The sequence below is a fragment of the Pleuronectes platessa genome, chromosome 20, assembly GCF_947347685.1.
Source record: "Pleuronectes platessa chromosome 20, fPlePla1.1, whole genome shotgun sequence".
Classification (NCBI taxonomy): Eukaryota; Metazoa; Chordata; class Actinopteri; order Pleuronectiformes; family Pleuronectidae; genus Pleuronectes; species Pleuronectes platessa.
Window position 1 is genome coordinate 993,490 of NC_070645.1, and position 18,561 is coordinate 1,012,050.

Here is an 18,561-nt window from a genome sequence, read left to right on the forward strand (position 1 = left end):
CAACAAATCATAATGCTATGCCTTGCTATGAAACCAATTAGACCTTAAATTTTATCATTTAAATTTATAAAATAAATGTGTGGACAGAGTACAAAAAGTTTTTGGGGGGGTTTGTTTTATTTGTTATACTTTACAAAATGGCTTCAGTTAAATAATGTAGGCTATGTAATATTGTAAATAAAATATGAAATGAAAATAAAATGAAACATGAAAATCAAGATGGTTATTTTTATCAAACAGCTTAAGAGAGGTAGGTTGTTAATTTTTCAGGCAAAGTCCTGAAATATTACTTGGACAACTTAACAAGTACTGATGACATACATTTGGACATCAAAACTCCTTTTTAACTCTTTATACTGTAAACTGCACCCCTGTAGAACTCAGGTGCCCCTCTGTTATGGGACTTAAAGACAAAACTTTGAGAAAACAAACATGTAAACAATGTTCTTATCAAAGAATCACACAAGCTTGCTTAGTCAACAGTCTAGACTACTGCTTTTTGTTAGTGTTGGGCCAGAGCCCAGAGGCTGACAACCCCTGCTGGGCCTGAAGAGGTTAAACAAAGGGTTGTTAAACTTTTGGAGGGAAAACATTCTTCAGCAGGCCCAAGAGTCTCCCCCTTGGTGGTGGAAAATGTTCTGGGAATGCCTTGGAACCCCGCTGAGTTCCGAGCCCCGCCCACTCAGATCGATTCCTGACAAATCAATTGGCCGATGTCCTATGACCAACTCCTCAAGGAGGAGGACCTCTCAGGTAATTTAAAAGCCCTGGAACCCCAAAAATCTTCGCCATTTTACCCTGCTCTGAAGACGTCAACAGACCCCTCCGGGTCTTCAGATGATTTAGTTGCTAAAGGGGGCAACCTTAACAAAAGTTTGTTCTAGCTTCTATTTTCTTTTAGCTTAAGTCAACACTTATTTTGAAAGACATTTTTGTTTTTAACTTGAAAAGGCCGCGCAACAGGAAGCTCATTCGCCAGCCGAGACAAAGACTTTTCTTTTCCACGATCTCCAAAACAACTGTGCCACCGCTGTTCACTGGACTTCCGGAATATCCGCGCGACACGCGCATGCAACACCGTGAAGATCACAGTAAGAGGCTTATTAATTGTCTGGGCAGAGAACTAGTTTAAATATTTAGCGTGTCATTTATTTGATTGTATGTTTGTTTTAAGATCGCTGAATCTATTTTAAACCGTGTAACACGACGAAACGACACGTCACTTCCGGTTCCTTGTTTACTTTGTCGAATGTTTTAAAGTGCCTCGCGCCGTGACAGAGAGCCTCCGGCAGCACTGTTATCGTCCGACTAAGTTTGCAGAGACTTAACCTGTTAAAAGATCGGTGCACAACTCTAATTTGTGTACTGAGTGGTGAAGTCACTGTAGCTTGTCTCAGACAATGTTTTTTTGATGTCTCTTTCTCTTTCTCTCTCTCTCTTTTCTCCTAAACCTGTTTCTTACACACGTCCCGACCTACACTTATACATTTCATGTTACGTGGATAAATCTAGATTAAAGGAGACTTAATTCATCTCGACACCGTTGGCGCCAGAACCAGGAGATAAGAAATCTCTTTGTCTAAAAGTTCCTTTGTGTAACTGGCGACCGACCGCCATCTTGTCTTCGACCTCATGTCGTCACCGGGGTCATAAACCTCCATCTTGAACGTAACATCTTGATCTTGGCCAGACTGCGTCACCACGTGATCTTGTCATTACGCCATAGCCACTCCCTTTTCTCTTTAGACACACACACCCACACACACACACACATAGAGACACAGACAGGCAGACACACACGACCCCACACACACCAGTAGATACTCAGTATTACATGTGTGACAATTGTGATAAGTGCTGCTGCTGCTGTTGCCATCTTTGAAATATTGGAGTTTGTTAAATGAAGAATCATGGAATAACATTAACTTTATTTCCCTTTAATAAATACTTTTGTAATTAAAGTATTTGTATTTCTGTGATTATTTGTACATGTGTATGTGAATACAGCTGGATTACTATAGCCTGTGCTCGAACTTAAAACCCTTCATTGTTTATTATATAATCATTAATATTGAATATTGAGATTATTAATATAACGTATATCACTTGAGACTGATATTTAAAGATTGACTTGTTGGTCCCTGCAACCAGGGTGGTGCCCCGCAACGATAAGCAATAATTACAGATTGTATTATTCTTAATTGATAATTTTATTGTTTTCATTAATTATTTAACAATTATTAATTGATAATCGTATCATTTCTAATTAATTATTTTACTATTCTTAATTAATAGCTTTATAATTTATTATTTTTAATAAATAATTTTTAGTTTTATAATCATTTTTCATGATTATTAATAATTAGCCAACGTCAAATCTACTACTACTATTGCACAACATTAGCATTTAAAAGCAATTGCTTTTCAAAGTTGGCATCTCCCAACCTGTTTCTCCTGGGCCTAAAGATCTGGCCACCAATGCTGAATAGCCTCTCTACTGCAGCGCTCGAAGGGAGTGCTGTGTTGTATTTGACAAACAGCTTTGTCAGTTTTGGTAAGACAATGTACTCCGTGAAGTCATCATTGGTCTGTGCATCCAGGTAGATGTCCACCTCAGACTTTTTGACATTTGATGGGCGGTTAAATCTGAAAAAGGATGGCCTTTTGCTCTCAGAGCCACCAGATGACTTGGCTTGATTATAGTCATTAGCTATGTCAACAGTTTGAAATTCTTGCTTCAGCATCATGCGATATTGCAAGCACTTAATCTCATCCTCCACCCAGTCCATCTTGAATGCTGGCAGTAGTATAGCTGCTAGTATGTTTTCTTTCTTTTCGAGCATTCCTTCCACTCTTGTAGAGAGTGACTGTATCATGTTCTGGATGAGGGGACGACATGCAATTAAACCTTGCATAGCTGTAGGCTCGAAACTCTCATCAAATAGGCCATTCAAATCGTTCTTCAGCTGGACAATAGTGGGAGCCAGGATCCCAAGGAATGTGTTTTTCTCCCCCTGAAGGATGTTCAGGGCAGAGGCTAGTGGGCTCATCAGATTCACAAACTTGTGAATGAAGTCGATTTCTTCTGGAGTAAATCGACGTAGGCCAAACTCATCACAGACAGTGTGCACGAGGAGTCTGTCATATTCAGGATCTGTAGACAGACTGTCCTGGGGAATCATTGTTGCTATTTTAGACAGTCGCTGCATGGAGGGGGTCTGGATTTGGGTCAATTTGATTGAAATTTCTATATTTTAAATGTTCAAACTGTCTGACCTCTCAAAATGCACTACACCCACAAACTGAAAGAAATACTGCAATAGGTGTAACCACCACTTTGTTTTCAAAGCTTAAATTTAGTGAAATTGCTTATGCACTCCATATGCAGTTGAACTATCTTATGGTGAACACCGTGTTATTTAATTGTTCTTTATTTTTCTGAAAATAAGTACAGACTATTATTGTGTTTTCACTAAGTTGTGTTGGGCTACTTTATGTTGTTTCTCAAAACCAGAAAGGACTGTGGAGTTACATTTGTGGTATATGTACTTAAAGGTTGAAATGAGATTAACCCTTAGATTACAGGGAGGTTCCTTTCATATTTGTGTACCTACTGGTATAATATATACAGTGCCTTGCATAAGTATTCACCCCCTTTGGACTTTTCTACATTTTGTCATGGTATAACCACAGATTAAAATTTATTTCATCGTGAGTTTATGTAATGGACCAACACTAAATAGTGCATCATTTGGAAGTGGGGGGAAATATTACATGGATTTCACAATTATTTACAAATAAAAATCTGAAAAGTGTTGAGTGCATATGTATTCACCCCCTTTACTGTGAAATCCCTAACAAAGATCTGGTGCGACCAATTGCATTCACAAGTCACATTTGCAAGTCACATAATTAGTAAATAGGGTCCACCTGTCTGCAATTTAATCTCAGTATAAATACACCTGTTCTGTGACGGACTCAGAGTTTGTTGGAGATCATTACTGAACAAACAGCATCATGAAGACCAAGGAGCTCACCAAACAGGTCAGGGATAAAGTTGTGGAGAAATATGAAGCAGGGTTAGGTTATAAAAAAATATCCAGAGCTTTGAACATCTCTCTGAGCACCATAAAATCCATCATAAGAAAATGGAAAGAATATGGCACAACCGCAAACCTACCAAGAGGAGGCCGTCCACCCAAACTGAAGAGTCGGACAAGGAGAAAATTAATCAGAGAAGCAACCAGGAGGCCCATGGTTACTCTGGAGGAGTTGCAGAGATCCACAGCTGAGGTGGGAGAATCTGTCCACAGGACAACTATTAGTCGTCTACTCCACAAATCTGGCCTTTATGGAAGAGTGGCAAGAAGAAAGCCATTGTTGAAAGGGATCCATAAAAAATCCCGTTTGGAGTTTGCCAGAAGCCATGTGGGAGACACAGCAAACATGTGAAAGAAGGTGCTCTGGTCAGATGAGACCAAAATTGAACTTTTTGGCCTCAATGCAAAACGCTATGTGTGGCGAAAACCCAACACTGCCCATCACCCTGAGCACACCAACCCAACAGTGAAACATGGTGGTGGTAGCATCATGCTGTGGGGATGCTTCTCTTCAGCAGGTACAGGGAAACTGGTCAGAATAGAGGGAAAGATGGATGGAGCCAAATACAGGGAAATGGCCCAGTCAAAGCCCAGACCTCAATTCAATAGAGAATCTATGGCAAGACTTGAAGATTGTGGTTCACAGACGGTCTCCATCCAATCTGACTGAGCTTCATCTTTTTTGCCAAGAAGAATGGACAAACCTTTCCATCTCTAGATGTGCAAAGCTGGTAGATACATACCCCAAAAGACTTGCAGCTGTAATTGCAGCGAAAGGGGGTTCTACCAAGTATTGACACAGGGGGGTGAATACTTATGCACCCAACAGATGTCAACTTTTTTGTTCTCATTATTGTTTGTGTCACAATAAAATTTATTTTGCACCTCCAAAGTACTATGCATGTTTTGTTGATCAAACGGGAAAAAGTTTATTTAAGTCTATTTGAATTCCAGTTAGTAACAGTACATAATGGGAAAAAGTCCAAGGGGGGTGAATACTTATGCAAGGCACTGTACATGGTTCTTTTAATTAACTTTTATTTTATTTTTCTCTTTTCACTGGTCTATTGTTCCTTAGAACCCTTAATGGAGCTGCACCACATGTTCTGTTCTAGCAGTGGCCAGACACTCTGTGGCTTCATGTTGAGGGGCTGGGTATTCTGCTCTATTATAAATAATCCTTCTATTGTAATGGTTTTATTTATTTAATGCAGGACAACAATGTAGCTCACAAGGGCTTAGGCAGCAAGGGCTGCCTAATCACAATTATTTAACACAATTACTCCTTGATTTTGGAAAAATAACGCATTTATGGAATTTATTTGAAAAATAAATAATTTTGGTGCACAACAAATTATAGTCTCAACACTACCTGCAGGGAAGAACTTCGATCCTGTCTGCGGGAGTGTGTGTGTGTTAGTCTGCTCGTGTCTATTGCTCTTCACTCAAGCAGACAATCACATTTATTAAATTATTAATCGACAGTGTCGGATCATGAATCCGACAGCGCCATTGTAATCATAATGGCGGATACAGTAGTGTGCTGGCTGATTGTGATCATTTTGGGGGTTCCTGTATCGTGCTGGCTGATCATAATAATAATGGTGGATCCTGTATCGTGTTAGCATCTGATAATGGTGGTAGACCACGATCAAGGTGGCTGTTGATGGTTGATCCTGTTGGCGGCAGTGGACAATGACTATGGACTATAGTGGCATCTGATCATGATGGTGGATCCTGATTGAGGTGGCTGCTGACTTTGGACTATGTTTACAACGACTGCTTGATATACAATATGTCTACTCAGATGGTCTACCATTACTGACAATAATGCTTAAATTAATTAACTTTTTATTATTCTACAAACTCTTTCTTCTAATCAATGCTGTAAATACAAATATTTTTCTGATGTTCTTCATTACACTTGACATTTATTGCACTTCTGTCCGTCCTGGGAGAGGGATCCCTCACGTGTGGCTCTCTCTGAGGCTTCTACGCTCTTTTCCCCCTTTAAAAGGGTATTTTTTTGTAGTTTTTCCTGACTCTTGTTCAGGATTAAGGGCAGAGGAGGTCACACCGTGTTAAAGCCCTATGAGACAAATGTTGATTTATAAATATGGGCTATACAAATAAAATGTGATTGATTGACGATGAGCTCAGTCTTGTTACTGTTAAGATTGAGAAGGTTTGATGACATCCAGGTTCTTACGTGGTGCAGCTGAATGGATGGATGAGTGCTTAGATAGAGCCCAAATCATTTTTTAAATATTCTGGAAGAATATGAGGGTCCTACTTGCACGCTATGGCCCTTCACTTTCTCCACTCCCTATGTAGTTGACTGACCGTTATTATTATTTCATCTGTTTTAATTATTTTCCATGGTACCTGCAATATCCAATAAGATGTGTGTTCTTCTTGGTTTATATTGGCAACACTGTTGTTTACTAGAGCATACTTGACAATGGACCATCCAGACCACTCAAGTCGTCTAGAATAGGTCTGCTTTATGTCCCTAGAGTAAAAACTTATCATGGAGCACCTTTTATTAAATCAAATAGTTTCTCATCATACACAACCTCCCAATTTGTCAGTAAGCTTTCTCACTTTGCTTGTCAATGCCTCGGCTGACATATGTCAAATTCTCTGCCTGTTATTTCATCTACTCCACCACCCCAGCAACCTGCCCTAGGCTCCGACAAGGAGTTGAAGATAATTACTTATATATAATCATCTCTGGGGAGTTGATCAAGTTATGAGTTGTCTGACAGAAATTAAATTATTAAGATAACATGTGTTGTGCAATAGTAGTAGTAAATTTGACGTTGGCTAATTATTAATAATCATGAGAAATGATTATTAAAGTAGAAATTATTTGTTAAAAATAATTAAAAATTATAAAGCTAGTAATTAAGAATAGTAAAATAATCAATTAGAAATGATACAGTTATCAATTAATAATGGTTAAATAATTAATGAAAACAATAAAATTATCAATTAAGAATGAAACAATCTGTAATTAATGCTTATCGTTACGGGATACCACCCTGGTTACAGGGGCCAACTAGTCAAACTATAGTTATCAGTCTCAAGTGATAAAAGTTAAATTAATAATCTCAATATTTAATGATTATATAATAAACAATGAAGGGTTTTAAGTTCGAGCACAGGCTATAGTAATCCAGCTGTATTCACATACATATGTACAAATAATCACAGAAATACAAATACTTTAATTACAAAAGTATTTATTCAAAAGGGGAAATAAAGTTAATGTTATTTCAATGATTCTTCATTTAACAAACTCCAATATTTCAAAAGAAGGCAACAGCAGCAGCAGCACTTATCACAATGGTCACACATGTAATACTGAGTATCTACTGGTGTGTGTGTGGTCGTGTGTGTCTGCCTGTCTGTGTCTCTATGTGTATGTGTATGTGTGTGTGTGGGTGTGTGTGTCTAAAGAGAAAAGGGAGTGGCTATGGCGTAATGACGAGATCACGTAGTGACGTAGTCTGGCCAAGATCAAGATGTTACGTTCACGTACTTTCAAGATGGAGGTTTATGACCCCGGTGACGACATGAGGTCGAAGACAAGATGGCGGTCGGTCGCCTGTTACACAAAGGAACTTTAGACAAAGGGATTTCTTATCTCCTGGTTCTGGCGCCGAATGGCGTCGAGATGTATTAAGGCTCTTTAAATCTAGAATTTTCTATGCCACATGAAATATGTAAGTGTAGGTCGGGACGTGTGTAAAAGCAGGTTTAGGAGAAAAGAGAGAGAGAGAAAGAGACATCAAAAAACATCGTCTGAGACCAGCTACAGTGACTTCACCACTCAGTACACAAATTAGAGTTGTGCACCGATCTTTTAACAGGTTAAGTCTCTGCAAACTTAGTCGGACGATAACAGTGCTGCCGGAGAATCTCTGTCACGGCGCGAGGCACTTTAAAACATTCGACAATGTAAACAAGGAACCGGAAGTGACGCATCGTTCCCTCGTGTTACACGGCTTAAAACCAGATCAGCGATCTACAAACAAACACAGTCAAATAAACATGACACGCTAAGTATTTAAACTAGTCTCTGCCCAGACAATAAAGCCTCTTACTGTGACCTTTGCGGTGTTGCTTGCGCGTGGCGCGGATTTTCCAGAAGTCCAGTGAATCTCGTGTTGTGTTCCTCGGGGTACATGCGGTCAGCGAATCCCCGGAATTAGGTGAAGAAGTCATGGCTTGAGCTGGATAGCGCTGGTTCATCTGTTGCAGCGGCTTCGTGCTGGGACCGGATATGGAGCGAATTCGTCTTGCTCGTGGAACGGAATTCGGCCTCGTCTCTTCTGCGACAGAATGATGCTTTGTCCTGCAGGGATTAACAGCTGTGTCGCAGCTGTGGGGATCGTGAAAAGAAAAGTCTGTGATGCTCGGCCGGCGAGCGAGTTCCTGTGCGCGGCCTCTTCAAGTTAAAATAACAAAAAGTCCTTATCAAAATAAAACGTCGACTGAATAAAGAAATAAAAGAAAATGGAAATAAAACAAACGTCTGTAATTGCTCCCTAAAATTACCTCCGGATCAACTAACTGGAAAGGTCAGCTCTATCTTCAGGGAATCGGGAATGGGCAGCGATTATTGATGAGCAGCCCCTCTTATTAACCTGTGGAGGCCCAGCCTCCTTGAGGTGTGGTCATGGGATGATGCTGGCTTTAAGCCAATTGAGTGTCAGAGGTCAGATCAGAGTGGGAACGGCCAGGAGCAGAGCAGGGGTTTCTGGGAAAACCCCAGGGAGGAAGTTACCCCCCAGAGGAGATGCTATCTCCATGCTTGATCTTAGCTGGAAACTTTAGAGCTGGTTTCATCTTGGCTCACAGGCCTTACTTTTACGACTCATTGTGTGGATCCCACCACATGGCCAGTTCAGCAGGGACTCTTGCCCAACACATGTGTATGTTGAGAGTAAGGCTTAGACTAATAGCTGATTATAATTGGATAATAGGGTTACTAGGGTATGCAATATATATATCGTCTACGGTAATATCTTAATTGTCATTTTAACGATGTGCTAGCTCATGTTATTGTAAAAAAAAAGGTTACCTGCTTGTCGACTCATGACTGAATTTAAAATGATTGAACAAACAGTGCCAGAATATGATACACATACACCATCAGCCTCGCAAACTGCGTCATCAGATTTTATTGCGAGACGTGGATCAACTTCACTAGCATGGCGATGGTCTGACTTTGAAAAGACAAATTTTGTTCAAAAGAGTGCAATCGCCAAACTCAGTCGGAAATCAGTTACCGTTAAAGATTGCTCAACAACCAACCTGTTTCACCATCTGCGATCTAACCACTGCATAGAATATGCACAATATGAAAAGATTTTTCAGTCAACAAATGCACAGTCAGCCAAGTTTAGCAGAATATATTTTGCCAAACTTAACAAAATATACTGCAGAAGGCTTTATACTTTGCGACAACAACAGATTTATGGTCATGCAGAACCTCCAAGCCATACCTCTCATTGACTGTATATTTCATAGTTTTATTTACATTTAATTTCACTCATTTGACAAAACTTGAGGTTTGGATTTGGTGTCATGTTGTTCTTGCTTGAGTGCTGCCCACTTCAGCTTACACCAGTGAATGTTTATCCAGATTCTAATGTTCTTGTTCTAATGTTTAATTATGAGTATTTTATTTCTGTTGGATTCATGTCTTGTAAGAGGAGTGTCTGTTTGAAATGCTTTATTCTTACATGTATGATTAAAGCAGTAATATCTGCACTGGTAATAAAAAAAATTGTAATGTTTTTACTTGAATGCTTGAGTTTAAAGTAAATAAATAAGACCTGCTTTCCCTTAACAAGTTGTTTTCACTACTATCATTAATAAGCAACAGTTTATATCCTAACTTAACAAGAGGTTACCTAGTATAATACAATTCTTTTTTACAGACACTTTTAAAGGATGCCAAATATCGTCTAATCATCGTTATCTAAAAATTCCCAGAAAATCTTGATATTAGTGCTGTCAAACAATTAAAATATTTAATCACGATTAATCGCATTTATGTCATAGTTAACTCAAAATGAATCACAATTAATCGCAATTTTTTTCAAGTTTTCAAGTTTGCTGTGAACATAGCAGTCAGGCCTCTTATTTCAGAAACAATGAATCGTAACAGTTAGGTTATCAATAAAAGGTAAGCCTACTACTTCTTTGCTTTCAGCCAGCTACTCAAACAGACAAGCCTGTTGACATTTTCAGACAACAGTGAAGCTCGCCTCTTTTGCACAACATGCCCAGACACTGAAAACAACCTTTCAGAAGGTACTGATGTTGCCAGTGCTGCTAAGTACTTGCGTGCAAGGCGGGCCATTTCGCTGTGTGTCCCTATATCCGTGGACCACCATTCCTGGGGACAGTCATCCATGCCAGTAAGAGACTCTGCCTTGTAGCGCCCCAGACATTGCTCAATACTGTCCTCCTCTTCATCAGATGAAGACTCATGTGCAAGCATGAGAGTTGGTTTCTTCGTAGGAGGCTCAGGCGTGACTTGTTTATCCCGCTGTGGAGGCCTCTCTCTCTCCTTCTCCTGGAGCAGGGCGCGGATCGTACCCCACACCTCAGACTGGATGTGCTACGATGATAGCTCAGTTCACAACGACAAAAGAAACATACCACTTTGGTCTTGTCAAGGGAACCATCAAAACTTTTTGAAAGTAAACTATCCATTCAGAAGCTTTTTATCATCCATTTTGACATATCGCGCTCAACATTCACTCAAACCGTAACGTTAGCCTACTACTATTGGCCGGCTTCCAAGCCCAAACAGCATGCCTATTGTTTGCTTCCGGTCTAGCTAGATCCGGCGTGGTGCTGTCGTTTTTCTAAGGTTACTAGTTGTTGCAACAGCATGTGAAAAAAAGTACACAGTTCGCGAGGCCAAATACAACGTTAATCTCGCGAGAAAAAAATTGACGTCGTTAAAATGGGTTTGCGTTAACGTCGTTAACTGACAGTGTCACGAATTCACCATCTTATCAATATTTTCAGTTTGTCTGATAAGTTTTGAATACTAATCCCCTTGTCATTTCAGGACTCTGCCACTCCCCTCCTGCTCTGCACTTCCTCATTCCTCTGATCCCTTCACCGGCTCCACCCACAGACGCACCTGTATTCCATCTACTCATTAGTCTCCCCTGTATATCTGCCTGCCTGCTCCCCTTGTCCACTGCCAGATCATTTAGTGTGCATGTCTACATAGCATGGATACCAGAGGAGGAAGTATGCAACACTAAGGAATTATTAATATTGAAGGGTATCTTTTTTGGGGATTTCCTTAAGGAAATCAGAGAGGGAGGTATGCGGGAGGATAGAGGTAGGTTTGGTGTACAGGTGAAGTTGGAAGTGATCCGCATAGCAATGGAAATGTATGAAAGATATGGCAAAGAGGAGGTAAATAGATGATAAACAGAAGGGGCCCCAGGACAGAACCCAATGCTGACTGAAAATGGATTGCATTTGAAAGTGTAATGGAAAATATCATTGACCAGTGTCTAAGGTATTAGAAATCCTCTTACTAGGTGTCTCACTGCTGTGATACTGTCTACCTGACAGGATGGAACCCTTATTTGTTGATGTTCTTCTTCTTACTGGTACCAGGGACGGTAGGGTGATGTTTTTCTTGGAACTGGTACCGGGGACGGACAGACACAGCAGATAAGACATAGATGATGATCTCATGTCTTTCATGTCTTTGATGTCTTCTTTTTTTTTTCAGATCATCTCTTATGTAACGCCTCTTTGTATAAGTTCTGGCTCTTGTGAACTTGCAGCCAGTTGTTGTTATTCCACTTTGAGCACCCGTGGTTGCTGTGTAAACTCTGAGCTTATTATTATAAAGAATCAAAAGCAACTCCGGTCTGAGAATTTCATTATTTCAAATCTCAAGATGAATTTCCATCACAAAATATTTGAGTTGGATGAACTGAGTTCAAGGGTGTGTTGGTGATGCCAATGTTGGCTAGTTTGTCAAGGAGAATATCATGAGACACTGTGACAAAGGCCACCCTCAAATCAACGAGGATGAGAATGGTTAACAGTCCACGAGTCAGCTGCCATGAGAAGGTCATTGGGGATTTATAGATTTTTACCAAGGCTGTTTCTGTACTATGGAGGGGCGGAAACCAGTCCGGAATTGATCAAAAAGGTTATGCCAGATAAGTATGCAGGAAGCTGAGATGCAACAATTTTTTTGAGGATTTTGGAATGATAAAGTCGGTGAGAAGTAGGACAACAAATTATTGAAATATTTGGGGTCTGCACCAGGTTTCTTAAGTATAGGAGTTATTGCAGTTGATTTGATAGATCTACTAGGAGTAGATTCATTCAGTGGTGAAAAGTAATGAGGTTGTTGTGAGTGTTCTCACTCACATATCGGATGAATAATACGGTTTGATGTTCAGCGTGTTCTCTTGACGGACAAGTTAAAGAGGTCTGCGCTCCTGTTTCTGTGGTAAGTAATGTTTAGTATTTAATTTATGTGTAAGTAGTTATTCGCAGGTATCGTTGTCTCTGTATCTACCTTGTTAGCTTAGATCCGCTAGCCCGCAGGCAAGATACCAGCAGTAATGGCCATGCTAACGGGACCGTAAGGGAGTTATTACCGACACACACCTACATGAACCGGTCCACCCAGCAGAGAGAAGCTTTAGAGTTTGAGGATGAATCGTTTAAACTGAGACAGGCGACTGTGTTTGTCTGGAGAATAAGCTCCACCACGTAAGCGATCTAATGTTATGTAAAGTTGTTTCACTCGCCAACCGTTTTGACTTGACTACATTTTACAGATTATTATTCTGCAGAAACAGATTTACTGTGATAAACTAAAACCTGAGTATTTAAAGTCACATCTGCATTTTAAAAGCAGCTGTTTAAAGTAGCATTACGTCTCCTAAAGAGAGTATTGGTCGTGATGTGTTGTAACGTGTTACAGTGAAAACTAAACGTCTGCCACCTTCAGTTTTTACATCGTTAATCTTAGGTAGACTTAAATTAATTATTGTGTTAAATAAGTGGACATGCAGAGTAATGTATTTTTTTGTCACATATAAATAAATTATAGGAAGTGTAACTTTACTAGAATAGACAGTCACGTAAAGAGCCTGAGGCTGATGTCCACCACCTATTTCCTAAGCTGAGTATGATCTAATGAACTTTGAAGTAATAAACTTTTATTTTTACCATGGAAAAGTCTGTTAAGAAGTTAACCTGGCACATGTATGACTTTACATATCTGTGTATTTGTGTTGAATGTTCCTCTAGGATGTCCAACATGAGACACAACAGGAATCCAACCAGACTGAACACTGAGTGTCATCACTTCAACACTGATTCCAAGTACGGACCTGTTTTCATAACTTACAAAAAAATCAAAGCAAAGTATTGCACATAATCCATAATGTGATAAATAATATATGCAATACTTTTAATGTGGAATAACTCCATACTATAAATTAATTGTCTTGGTAGTGTACAGTTTATTCCAAAAGCATATTCAAATACATAGTTGAATATCCACAGAAAATAAGCACACAAACTTTGTTCATAAGTAACACTTCCTCTACAATAATGCCATACTTTTATGTTTCCTGTAATTTTTTTAGGGACGGACGAGCCTGAAGGACAAAGAAAAATGCCTACTACTAGCCTCATTATCACTCTGCAGAAACCAACGGATGATGTCACGGACCCTCCGTCCATTTATATATACAGTTTATGGTTGTAGTATGTCAAAGTATAAAACATGGTACCTACTGTCACAGCTAGGGGGCGCTGTAACTATTCAAGTATTTTGCCATAAAGAACTCTTCGTGGTAGGTTCCTTATCACACATATACAGTTTGAAAGTAATTGGAGCAAAAACATGGAAGTTACAGCTACTTGAAGGTTCTTGGTGAGACACAGAGATTTGCCACATATCCAAGGACACGCCCCCTGATGAAAACTCACAAATTAGAATCTATGGCTGTCTTGACCAAATTTCACATGCATAGTCTGAACGGGCTTGCTGCAGGACACTTACATGTTAAACATGATATTTCCTGGTACAGGTAGGGGGTGCTATGTGGTTGGATGTGGTTTGAGGCAGATTGAACAATATACACAGAAGTTATGGGCACCTATTGTTTTTTGGCGAATCATGCAAACGCCACAACCACGCCCCCTGAACTCACAGTTTATATAACTTTTAATCAGAAAGTCTCTAGCATGACATACACCAAATGTGAAGTCGATCGCATGAAATCTTTAGAGGTAGGATTATAGGGGGCGATATTGAACTATTTTTGGATGCATGTTTCAGAAAACATTCAAATACGTACATTTTCGCAAGACCTGACCCACCTGCCGAAATTGGTGTGTTTTTGAGTATGTTAAGGCCACCAAAAAGGCATTTCAAAATGCAGAAGAGGAAAAAGAAGAAGAATTCTAGCAAAAACTGTCGTGCTCGGGACCTAATAATCACAGCAATCCCAACAGGGTCCTATCAGTGGTCCTATCAGTGGATTCCTCTGAAAAATCTATATTAATTATCGTGACTTCTTTTTTTAAATCAAAATCTGTTTATTGAAGGATTTTCAATATATATAAGTGCTGAATGGACATTACAGAGACAGGAGGTAAACATGAGTACAACAATCAACTCCAATGTGTCCAGACAGACATAAACTGGGCAATATAACTTCAGGAAAAAAAAAAACACAAGGTAAGAACAGAAAAAGAAAAACAGAAAAAAAAAAAAAAGAAAAATTATACAGAAAAGAAAGAGAATATATCAAATAAAATCTTCAAATGAAAAAGAATCCCTTCCCAGTCACTGCCAATACACTACAATAATATGAGAACATTGTCACATCTAGAGCCTGAGCTAAAAATAAGCATAAGCAAAGATTACATAGTGTTGTTAAGCTGCACCTAATGTCCAGGTTTTCACAAAGTCTGGAATGCATTAAGAAAAGGACCCCATGCCTTCTGAAATCTCCCACTTGATTGCTTAAGCGAGTATCTAACCTTCTCCAATTTTAAGCAGGACATGATTTCTTCTAGCCATTGTGCGTGAGTGGGGGAGGAGGCATCCCTCCACCTGAGCAGGATCAGTCGCCTAGCTAGCAGGGAGACAAAGGATATAGTATGTCGTTTTTCTATGGACAACTCAACCTCCGCCTCCATGAGCCCAAAAGGAGCAATCAACGGGCTTGGTTCCAATCTGATGCCTAACACCCAAGAGAGTGTATGGAAAATTTCTCTCCAGTAGTTGGTAAGGCTCGAACAGTACCAGTACATGTGGATGAGTGAAGCTTCAGCAAAACCACATTTGATACAATGTGGGCTAATATCAGGGTACATATATGATAGTTTTGCTTTTGAGATATGAGCCCTGTGCACCACCTTGAACTGAATTAAACTGTGACGTGCACAGAGGGAGGTCGAGTTAACCAGTTTAAGTATGGAAGTCCAAGTGTCTTCTGATAGAGAGAGACCCAAGTCTTCCTCCCATGCTGTTCGAAGCCTATCTGTGGAGGCACGCCCAAGATCCAACACCATGTTATAAAGAGCTGAAATTAACTTTTTTTTAAGTGGATTGACAGAGAGGACTCTATCAACAGTGGTCAAGTCTGTTGATATTAAAGAGCCAGGTAAATGAGAAACAACAAAATGCATTGCTTGAAGATATCTGAAAAAATTTGACTTAGGAAGACTGAATTTTTCACTTAGCTGCTCAAAAGATGCCAGGCTGTTGCCTATGAACAGGTCTTTAAAGCGCATGATACCCTTCCTGTGCCATTCACGAAAAGCAGAATCCTGGCAGGACGGTTTAAAAATATGGTTTTATGCGATGGGGCTCAGAAGAGAGAAGCTGTGAAATCCAAAATATTTCCTAAATTGTGCCCAAATTTTTAAAGAATGTTTAACCATCGGATTTTAATGAATCTTAGTGAGGGAAGTGGGAGTGGGGATCCGAGAAGTGGAAGAATTGACATATTATCATCCGACTGTAGCTCCATCTCTACCCAGTCAGGGCAGTCAGGTCGGCTTTAGTAAAAAGACCAAAACGCAAGACAGCGCAAGTTAGCAGCCCAGTAATAGAAACGAAAATTTGGGAGAGCAAGACCACCAGTAGCCTTGGTTTTCTGAAGGTGGTTCTTGTTAAAACGTGGTCGTTTACCTTGCCATAAATATGAAGAGATAACTGAATCAAGAAGTTGAAAAAAGGATCCAGGGATAAAGAGAGGTAGGGCCTGGAAGAGGTTATCGTGACTTCTGACCGATGCATCTGGACTTTGTCACTGCTGACGAGAAAAATAATTTCACTATACCAGGACTGACGCTTAGCCAGTAGTTTTAAATATGACCGTATCAACCATCTGGAACCAGGAATACATTTATCTATAATTGCTAGTGTCCTTGACTTCACAATTCACAGAAATTAATCTCCAGTAACCAGAGTTGTTTCCTCAGAGAGTGTTTCGCTGAGTGGGAAAAATCTATTAGAGATGTGAATGGGTTGGTGTTGAACTCAGAGCTTCAGTTTAGGAGTTCTCTTCTTATTGCAGAAAGTCATTCAGCAATCTTGGATCCTAGCTGCTTGTGAGCTGCTGAGGATGCTGGTGACGCTAAAACTGCTTGGTTTGTTACTGGGGACTGGCTAACTAAATCGGATAATGACTTAGTTTCCATGTTGCATAGCCATGCCTCCAATTGACGAAACATCGCCTGCATCCTGTCAAATAAACTATATTTATTACAAGTACTGTTATCGTTAAAGAAAGCAGGGGAGTAACTTAACATCAAGCACACTGAGCAGGAGAGAGCGTACTTATTGTAAGTTGCGTTAGATAAAAGCGTCAGCTAAAGGAAATGTAATGAGAGAGAGAAGCAATCGTTATCCGCTAAAAATAAATTGCTATGCTAACAACTAATCAGAAGAACATGTAAACCACCATCAATTGGCAAACAGGCTGCTAAAGGAGGGAGAGATGTATGGGTGTGTAAACAGATAAGTATCAATATGGCAAATTAGCCTCAGGGAATAAGAATGGAGATTAGGATAGATGAACATGAGCAGAAATCCATAAACAATTGAAACTGTAAGTGATACAGTATTGTCACCTCAGCATGTCTTTAAAGTAAAAGCATGGTTGATTTGTTGCTGTAATGCTGAGTTCTACACCTTGTATTTTTCGCAGTTGTGAACTTGGGTGATGATCGTGTTGCTGGCTAAAAATACCTCTGTAATAGCTCAGATGCAATGTATTAAAAAATAACCCCAGTTCACGTGAATGGTAATAACGCAAATTCAGTTTAATTTAACGAAAAGGACTGACTTTAAAATCATCATCAAGATAAACTAGGTAGGATGAATGAAAACTTCACTTCTGAAGTAGGCTCTTCAGCAGACCAAGCAAATAGCCCCTTCTAAACAGGTATGTTTACAACCGGCCCTACACTAGTTAATTTAATTAGTCATCAGAGTTCCAAATTAATAGTTAGTAATTTTTAAGTGGTCATTATATTTCTATATTTTTCAATTGATTCTCCACTTGTTCTGCTTGTCCTGTTCTAAATGAACAGGTCTGTGGTAACGTGCAATGGAAACCTGTAGTTTTTTGCTGTTTAGTTTAAAAGGTTTATGTTCACTACTTCACCACAATCACACATTTGGCTGATACCACAACCGAAGAAAGTATCCAACATTCTAAATCATTACAGTAACAATATCAACAGTGTGGTGTCGTTACAGTCAGCAGTACCTGTCGAAAGGCTCTTCACCAAATGTAGTGGAATTCCCTTGTTTTCTTCCGTCCCTCGACTGTGCTGTCCTGCAGTTGAGATGTTTAGTTCATGATGACTTGAGACAGAAAAAGAGGAAAGATAAATGGGTGTGTGAAGTTGCTCAGCTGGTTTAGCAGCTTTGACTGGTATGGTAGTGTGTTTTTGTCTGTGAGGAGGACAGAAAACAGTCTGCAGGTATGCGTGGAGGCGTGGCAGGTTGGCAAGAAATAGAACAGCAAATTATTGCACTTCTTGCAAAGAAACAGCCAAAGAACACTTTTGCTCAAAAAGTGTTTTTACTATTATTTTTTTTAATGATTTGAAATTTATCATCTACTTTATAACTATTTCCCGTTCTGTTTTACTAAGATTTCGGAAAAGCAAAATTTGACCCATAATCTCTTCTTATAAAACTCAAATAAAACAGAGGTTCTAATACTTGGCCCTAAACTCCTTAGAGATACATTATCTAATGATATAGCTGCGCTAGATGACATTGCCCTTGCTTCCAATGAAACAGTCAGGAACTTGGGAGTGATCTTTGATCCTGATTTGTCCCTTAATTCTCACTTATAACAGATTTCTAGGACCGCCTTCTTTCACTTGTAACAAAGACTAGTCCTCGTCT

At 39.6% G+C, this 18,561-nt stretch overlaps 1 protein-coding gene across 2 annotated transcripts in view; it reads right to left on the minus strand.

The window, feature by feature from the left end:
* Positions 1-18,072, minus strand: part of dtx3la (deltex E3 ubiquitin ligase 3L a) — a 36,651-nt gene extending 18,579 nt beyond the window's left edge. For both annotated transcript variants that reach the window (XM_053413077.1, XM_053413076.1), the window contains exon 1: positions 17,912-18,072. The gene's annotated coding sequence lies outside the window, so the exon portion shown is untranslated. The remainder of the gene's footprint in view (positions 1-17,911) is intronic.
* Between the last annotated feature and the right edge of the window lie 489 nt (positions 18,073-18,561).